This window comes from Polypterus senegalus, chromosome 3 (assembly GCF_016835505.1).
Source record: "Polypterus senegalus isolate Bchr_013 chromosome 3, ASM1683550v1, whole genome shotgun sequence".
Classification (NCBI taxonomy): Eukaryota; Metazoa; Chordata; class Cladistia; order Polypteriformes; family Polypteridae; genus Polypterus; species Polypterus senegalus.
Window position 1 is genome coordinate 19,839,204 of NC_053156.1, and position 8,360 is coordinate 19,847,563.

Sequence of the window (8,360 nt, forward strand, 5' to 3'; positions counted from 1 at the left end):
TTGTTTGTGGATTTCTGCTCAGCCTTCAATACCATTGTTCCTGAGTTGCTTTAGCGTACACTAATCCAGTTATAGGGTGGCACAGTGGTAGCGCTACTGCCTCGCATTTATAGACCTGGGTATTGCTTCTCGGGTACTTCCTGCATGGAGTTTGCATGTTCTCCCCGTGTCGGTGTGGGTTTGTTCTCACAATCTAAAGACATGCAGGTTAGGTGCATTAGCGATCCTAAATTGTCCCTAGTGTGTGTGTGTGTGTGTGTGTGTGTGCCCTGCGGTGGGCTGGTGCCATGCCTGGGATTTGTTCCTGCCTTGCACCCTGTGTTGACTGGGATTGGGTCCAGCAGACCCCCGTGACCCTGTGTTAGGATGTAGCGGGTTGGGTAATGACTGACTGTCTGTCTAATCCAGTTAGGTACAATACAATACAATACAGTTTATTTTTGTATAGCCCAAAATCACACAGGAAGTGCCGCAATGGGCTTTAACAAGCCCTGCCTTTTGACAGCCCCCCAGCCTTGACTCTCTAAGAAGAGAAGGAAAAACTCCCAATAAAAACCTTGTAGGGAAAAATGGAAGAAACCTCGGGAAAGGCAGTTCAAAGAGAGACCCCTTTCCAGGTAGGTTGGGCGTGCAGTGGGTGTCAAAAGTAGGGGGTCAATACAATACAATATACACAACAGAACAATTCCTTAAGACAGCATAATAATAAAAATTTTAGAAGTACGGTTTAACAGTAGATGATATGACATAATTAGGTTTAATATTTTTAGAGTCCTGGAGACCTCATCCTCAGGGTGTACCCTATGATGTCTGCCAGTGAGTTTCTTGACCGGGAGGAAGCCGTATACGAGGCTGGGCCCCTGTCTGTCAAATCTAATGTTAGTTAGCATGCAGACACCCCCGGGCTGTGTTCTTTCACCCCTCCTGTTTTCACTTTATACAAATGACTGCAGATCAATGGACAAATCTGTAAAAATTCTAAAGTTTGAAGATGACACAACCGTAGTGGGTCTCATTTCTAATAATGACACAAGTTATGCTTAAAATGAGGTAGGCCATCTTGTAGAATGGTGTACTTATAACAACTTGGAGCTCAATGATATTAAGACAGTGGAAAGGAGGATTGACTGCCATCGACAAGTCGCTAACTGTCCACCTTTGTGAATTAATGGTCAGACTGTGTCTGTGTTTCAGTAATTTAAATTCCTGGTGGACTACTTTTACTAATACATAAAAATCGGTAGTGGTCTCCCCTTGACTTTCTCGTATACTCGGATATGGGGGTGGATATTTGAGGAGTAAACCGCAAGACAATGATTCTATTTTTATATTCTGTACATTAAACAACCATTAACAAACAAATCAAATCAGATTAATAGTATATTGAACATTTATTATAAAAGTACAGTTAAATAAATCTGACTCTGCAGCTGCATGAATAACAGGTAAAGTACCACGTCCAATTAGCAGAAAAAAATTGATTGAAAAATCTACGTTTTGTACCTAATACTTGTATGCAAAATTTGGTTGACCGAAGTGAAAGTGTATTCAAGTTATTGTGTTTACGCACAGACATAATTCCAAAAATGGTATTTACTCGGGGAGGTCTATAACGGTTATATTCATCAAAATCTTGACATCGAATTTTTGGACGATTACAATACTTTCCCTATACTTCTTATACGAGAAAGTAAAAAGAGGACAAACACATCATCTCCATCATCAAGAAAGCCAGGCAGAGATTGTTCCTCCTTCGCCAGAGTAAGAAGCTTGGCATATCAAGCTGTATATTGTTAAATTTTTATTCAGCCGTCATTGAGAGTATTGTGACCTCCTTCATCACCGTTTGGTTTCCTTCTGCCTCCTCTCTTTTCTAAGAGTGTCGGTTGCAGCGGGTGATTTGTTTAGCTGAGAAAATGACTGGCTATTGTCCTCCCAACATTAAAAGATCTGTTCATCGCCAGAGCGAAAAAGAGAGCAGGAAAGATGGCAGCTGACTCCACCCACCCCAGCAGCCATCTGGTCATTAAACTGCCATCACAGAGGAGGTGCCAGTCTGTCACGACCTGAACTACACGCCATCTCCGTAGCTTCTTTCCTCAAAGTATTCGCTTCCTAAATAAACTTACATTGGGTTACTCCTAACTGTTTTTACAACATACAACTGGTAACTGTGCTGCTTGTCTTTTCTTAAATACTTCATACTTGCTCAACTTGTACTATTTGATATCCATATTATTTTGTACAATTTTTCTATTTATTTGATGGTACTATTGAAGTTTATAAACGTTTTTTGTTCAAGAAACCGGTTTTTGCGTAGTTGTTTGCAAAGTGTCTGGTTAATGGTGGGTTGAAATTGTGTTGTCTTGAGTTGCTATTATCTTGTATTCCCTGTTTTTGCACCTAACCAAAGCCATTTCTGGTATGTTTCTCATGCTAGCAATAAAGTGATTCTGATCTGATCTGATCTGTATTGCACAAGTAATGAATGAGTGGGGCCTGGTTACATCCAGCCATGATGCTAATCTTGGTCTCATCAAACCAGAGAATCTTGTTTCTCACAGTCTGAGAGTCCTATAGGTGCCAAACGGCAAGCTGGCTTTCATTTGTCTCTCACTAAGGAGAGCTTGAGTGAACGTCGAGTTCTTGGTCACCTCTCTTAACTCCTTATGCATGTGAAAGGAGGAAAACCTGCTCGGTTCACACTGACTGCAACTGGGATTTTGGTAAAACCGTCCTATTGTATTTATGTCATGAGTTGTGTGATTAATGTTCTTGTTGCTCCACAGACCAAGGGGTTCAAGTTCCTAGGCCTGCTTTCTCTTTTCTGTGTCTGTGTGTTTTTCCTAATAATGCAGAACTGTGCAGGTGTGGTTCACCGATGACTGGGAATTGGCCAACTGTGATCCTGCAATGGAAAAAGCAGTTTAGGAGCACAGATGGGCCAACATTCTTCTTGTCAAATGCACACAACAATTTACCTGGATGTTATAAAAAAAAATCTTTTGTATTCCAACTAAGAAAACAAGGAAGCCCACAGAGTGTAAAGTGATTACAACATTCATTGTGTTTCAGTGGCGAATAGCATTAGAATGTTCTCAAACCTACCTGCTTAATCCAAGGTGAGGCTGGGAGAAGGAGATCTGGATGCGGAGTATCACAGGGCCCAATCACAGTAGGCCAATTCAGAGTTAAAGATTAACGTACCTGTCTTTGGGAAGAAAACCTGCTCCGATTAGATCAATTTTATTAATCCCGAGGGGTATGTGAGGAATTTATTAATCCCCTTGGCATGGATTGGGATTTCAATCCAGAATGCTGGATTAAACGAGCAGCAGTGTTACTATGGTGCCAATTCCCCTCAGGGATAAGGTACCGGAGCCTCCGGGCCCGGACCACAAGACTGTCTAAAACAGGAGTTCTCAACGTCGGTCCTGGGGACCCCCGGTCGCTGCAAGTTTTTGTTCCAACCAGCTTCTGCTTTTAATTGAACTCCTGGGCTAATTAAGTGAACTGATATGTCCCACGTTCTGTGTTTAGGGAACAATATATTAATTAGAAAACTAAGTTTGCTAAAAAATATATATATATTAAAATGTACCAAGCAGTTATATAGGAATAATGTATTTTGTTTCGTTTTAACAGTATTTTCATCTTGATTTTCATTCTACTTTTCTAGGTGTTCTAATTGTTTCATTAATCCATTATTTACTAATTAGCGGGTCTGACTCTAAAGTAGCTGCGGCCTTTGATTATTTAGTGTTGTTTGCCAGCGTGTCTGCTCTGCTCGTTTTAAGTCGTCATTAATAAGATACAATGAAGGGGGAAAAACTGCACAGAGAAAGGACACAATATAATGAAAACAACAAAAGAAAGTTAAGCATTTAAATCTAGAGCAAAAGCAGAAATATTTATAAATGTCTTATAAATGTAAAAATCATGCTGCTATTCTTTTGTGAATGTCGAATAAAAGAAAAAAAAAAAAAACAGCTAATTAAATGAGCTCAGTGCTATCAGGTGTTGTCACGGATTAGGAATCTGCTTGGAACAAAAACCTGCAGCCACAGGGGGTCCCAGGACCGACGTTGAGAACTCCTGGGCTAACCGCTTCATCCACCAAGCTGTCAGGATGCTGAACTCTGCCCACTACCTTGCCTCCCCTGCCCCTGGACTGTAACAAGAGTCACTATCTACCTCAGCTGGTATTATATAAGGACTCAATATTACATCTGCTGCTGTCTGTCTTTTTGTACATCTCATAAGCTACTTTATAATGCACCTTCTCATTTTTTTTTTTTTTTTAACTGTAATTGGCTTTTGCACTAATGATTATTGCACATTGTACACAGGTCTACTTTACAAGTTCTAATGTTATTTATCTTATACTTAATACTTTTTATATTTTATTGTACTATGAAGTCGAGAGAGAAACAGTATTTCAATTCTCCCGTATGTTCTACACATATAGTGAATTGACAATAAAAGGCTTTTTGATTTGATTTGAATTCCAAATATGCAACTCCTGATCGTGGAGAGACCAGTGCCCAAGGCAGGAACGATCCTGAACAGCAAAGTAACTGGACACAAATATGTCTAGGAATAAAGGCAAAAAAAAGGGATATGCGATGCTAAGAGAATGTGTGGTCTTCAGACAGATCAGACGTGGGATTAAACTCAAGACCCTGACCAGTGTGGCGGGTGGACAGCCGGGATGCCCCTTCACTGTATATTCAGGGGGAGCAGCCCTGGACGGTGCAGTAGTCCGGGTGGACTATAAAAGGAGCCAGCAACGGCCAGAGTCGGATGGAGGAGGACAAGGTTGCCTGGGAGGAGTGGTGGTACAGATTTAATTTGGGACTGTGTTGTGGCTGGGGGTCACGGGGAAGACGTGCCCTCCAGCTGAAGAAAAATAAAAGTCGATTGGTTTGATACTTGTGCCTACGTGTCCAGTCTGTGTTGGGTCGGGAGAGTATATAGCGCCTTATTACACCAGTTAAGTATAACCACAATCGTAGTGGTGTGTGTCCTACCACTGTGGTGCATCACCATCACCCCCATCACATAATCTCTTCTTTTTAGCCTCTGATTGTTGAGACGGCAGCCCCTCTTCCAAATATTACCCTCTATCGTATAAATAGCTAACTGGTGCTAAAGTCCACGGTGGTTGAAACTCCCGACATTTTTTCTACTATAAAAAATTAGAAGGGGGAACCACCCAAGCCACAAAGATTTTTCACAACCGGCTTATCAACTGGCACAAAACACCACGGGGCGCCCCAAAGTTCTTGGACCGTGGAGCATTACAAATGGATTCCCTAGCCCCCATTATTCGAGCAGCAGCATTAACAGAGTGGCAAAGCCCCTAATAAGTTTTAAAGCCGGTGACGCCACTGTTTTTTTTTCAGTTTCAAGGCCTCCAGTCTAAGTTACAGATCACTTAAACTCGCAGCAAAGTTGTTTCAACAGAGCATCTCATTAGTGAAAATAACACTTCTTCCAGTGTAGTAAAGTTGGGCGCATGCGCTGATTTTAAAGCGCGATGCGGCACCCACCACACGGCGAACCACCCGGACTGGGATCCAAAGTGCAGCAGTGCAACGGGTGACATGCATAAAAAAATCCCAGTTTTTCGCTACAGCCTCCGGTTGTGTATCTTTTATTTATCTGGTGCCGGATCGCTTTTACAAAAGTTTACACTTTATCGACTAACCCTAACTGCGTTTGAAAAGACGTTTTGTTCGTTAAGATTGGATGGCTGAGTTAGGGGTAGTCGATAACAATACAATCTTTTGAAAAGACGAGCATGACTGATTCGAGAGTATAATTAGCAAGTTCGGAACAAATATCAGTTACCCCCAATTCTTACCTGATATGATACAAAACGTGTCATTTCGATTATTTTATTGTCGTCATAAATTTTACAAAGATTATTTAACTATAACGTAGGCGGTACTAAAATGCTGAGGTGCAGTAACGATACGTCAAAACTGCCGAAGCAGCCTGTCACACTAGTGGCTTACTGGAATAGCGGGGCGGGGCGGCCCGAGCCTGCTGCCGCCGGTTAGTTCAGTAAGCGGCCCCTTGAGTTTATCCGCACTTAAGCCGTTTTCCGTAACCAATATAAAGTTGGTGAATCACACTGATGATAATGTAAACTACACCAAGGTTTGACGCGTAGATGATACGTGCGTATTCTACATAATAAACGAGAAACAAGCAGTTGCTATGGCAGCACGCAAACACAAAAGCCGCCATTTCGCTCCACCCAATCCCGATTGAGAACGCGGTGTCATTCCCAGGGCTCCGCCCACATCGCGCTCTTTTGATTCCCTGATAGGCGAGGCGAGACGTCAGTTTGTTTTCTGGCGTTGGGTTGACCTGCTGCTTTTTATCTTAGGCCTGTACGTTATCTATTAATATTTATTTAACACCGTTAATTATATATCTGTCTGTTTTATAGTACATCTGCATTTTCATTTTTTTACGGAGACTCGAGGCCGCACCATCTATTTTAAACCGTATTGATCCTCCAGGATTGTCTAGACTTATTCAATCAAAACTAAGCCAACGTACAGTATGTAAAAAAAAAAAAAAGAGTTCTGAGTATTAGAAATTGAAGATATGCCGGTAAGTGTATCTTTGCAGCCAGACAGTTGGCATATGCACGCCGTTATGCGTTGTTCTGAGGTTCACAGGTAAAGAAGACCGAAGTTATGTGGTCAGTAAGTTTTAAACACTTACAGTATCGTAGTGCTGCCAGTAAATGGCGAGGTGTTGTATGTTGGTTAGCACATGTAAATCAGAATGTTGTAGAAAACTTAAGGAATGTGAATCCATCCATTTTCCTAACTGACTTATCCTGAGGCAGGGCAGTCTGAACCCTATCCCAGCAAATATTGAACAAGAGGACAATCTAGATGAGAACAGGCCGTTCAGCCCAACAAAGCCTGCCAGTGCTATCCACTTAATTCATAAAAAAAAAAACAACATCAAGTTGAGTTTTGAAAGTCCTTGAAGTCCTACTGACTACCACACCACTTGGTAGCTTATTCCAAGTGTCTGTTGGTCAGAAAGCAGGTGGTGGAGGGTGCCAGTCCATTACAGGGTAAGCACACACCCACAGGGCAATTTAGTAGTGCCAGTCCACCAAACCTGCATGTCCTTGGACTGTGATAGGTAGATAAGATCTAACATGCCCAAAAACCGGTCATCCACCTGATGCTAAACACGGTCAGGCCCAGGTAGTATTTGGATGGGAGACCAACTAGGAAAAGCTTGGGTTGCTAATGGAAGAGGTGTTGGTGATACAGGCAGGGAGTGCATACCTTGGTTTGAATGTGGATCCCACAGTGCAGTGACGGACACACTGTGCTGTATTAATGGCGCTGTCATTCGGATGAGATGCAAAATCAAGGTGCTGATTCTCTGTGGTTATTAAAGATTCCTGGGCATACTTCTTAAAGAGTAGAGGGTATCCCAATATTCTGAATATATTGCCCACCATGGCCTAGTCATTCTGGCTCCCTGTCTCTAACAGGCTATCTCTCTTACTCACTCCTTCACCACCTAACAGCTAATGTGTGATGAGTGAACTGGCACAACAATGGCCACCATCGCATCTATCAGTGGGATGTTGCACATTAGTGGTGGTTGTAGTGGCTCCCCACTCATTATGAAAAGCACTGTATAAAAAGTAAAGAATTATTATTATACAGTGTAAGGGATCTTTACCTTCCTGATCACATTTACCCTACCAGTCAAATGTCTAGACATGCCCCAACATTTTTATAAAGATACCATTAAATTGATTTAAAAATACAGCTAAGCATTCCTAGCGTTTCTAATGACTATCTTGAGCTTGGGAAAGGTGCTATATATAAAATGTATTATTATTATTTTATTATTACTACTGCTTAAAATGACATTTTTAATTTATTATTCAAATATGACTGTTTAACCCCATTTTTCCATAGTTGCTCCAGTGTCTCCATGGTCAACTAGTTCAGCTTATCCTTAATTAGTCAGGTTTAAGTCTTATCTTGATTATTAGAGAAACCTTTGTAATTGCATTAGTACCTCTGAAATCTGTCTTTCTGTTCATGTGGGTTGGCAAAGATCAGTCCTGGGTTCAAAAATAGCCAAAATATGTCCGCTTTCTAAAAGAAATGTAAGCCTATTGTTTTGTTTGTAGTTATTCTATGTGGCAGATTGACAAAAAAAAACTGAAGATTTCATACAAAAGTGTCCATTAGAGGAGGACAAAACAGATTAGACCAGGATAGAAAAAGAAGGAGAAGGTCCTGATGGACAACTGCATGAAACAATAAGGAAGTTGGAGTGTGTAGTGGGAGAAAAAAATG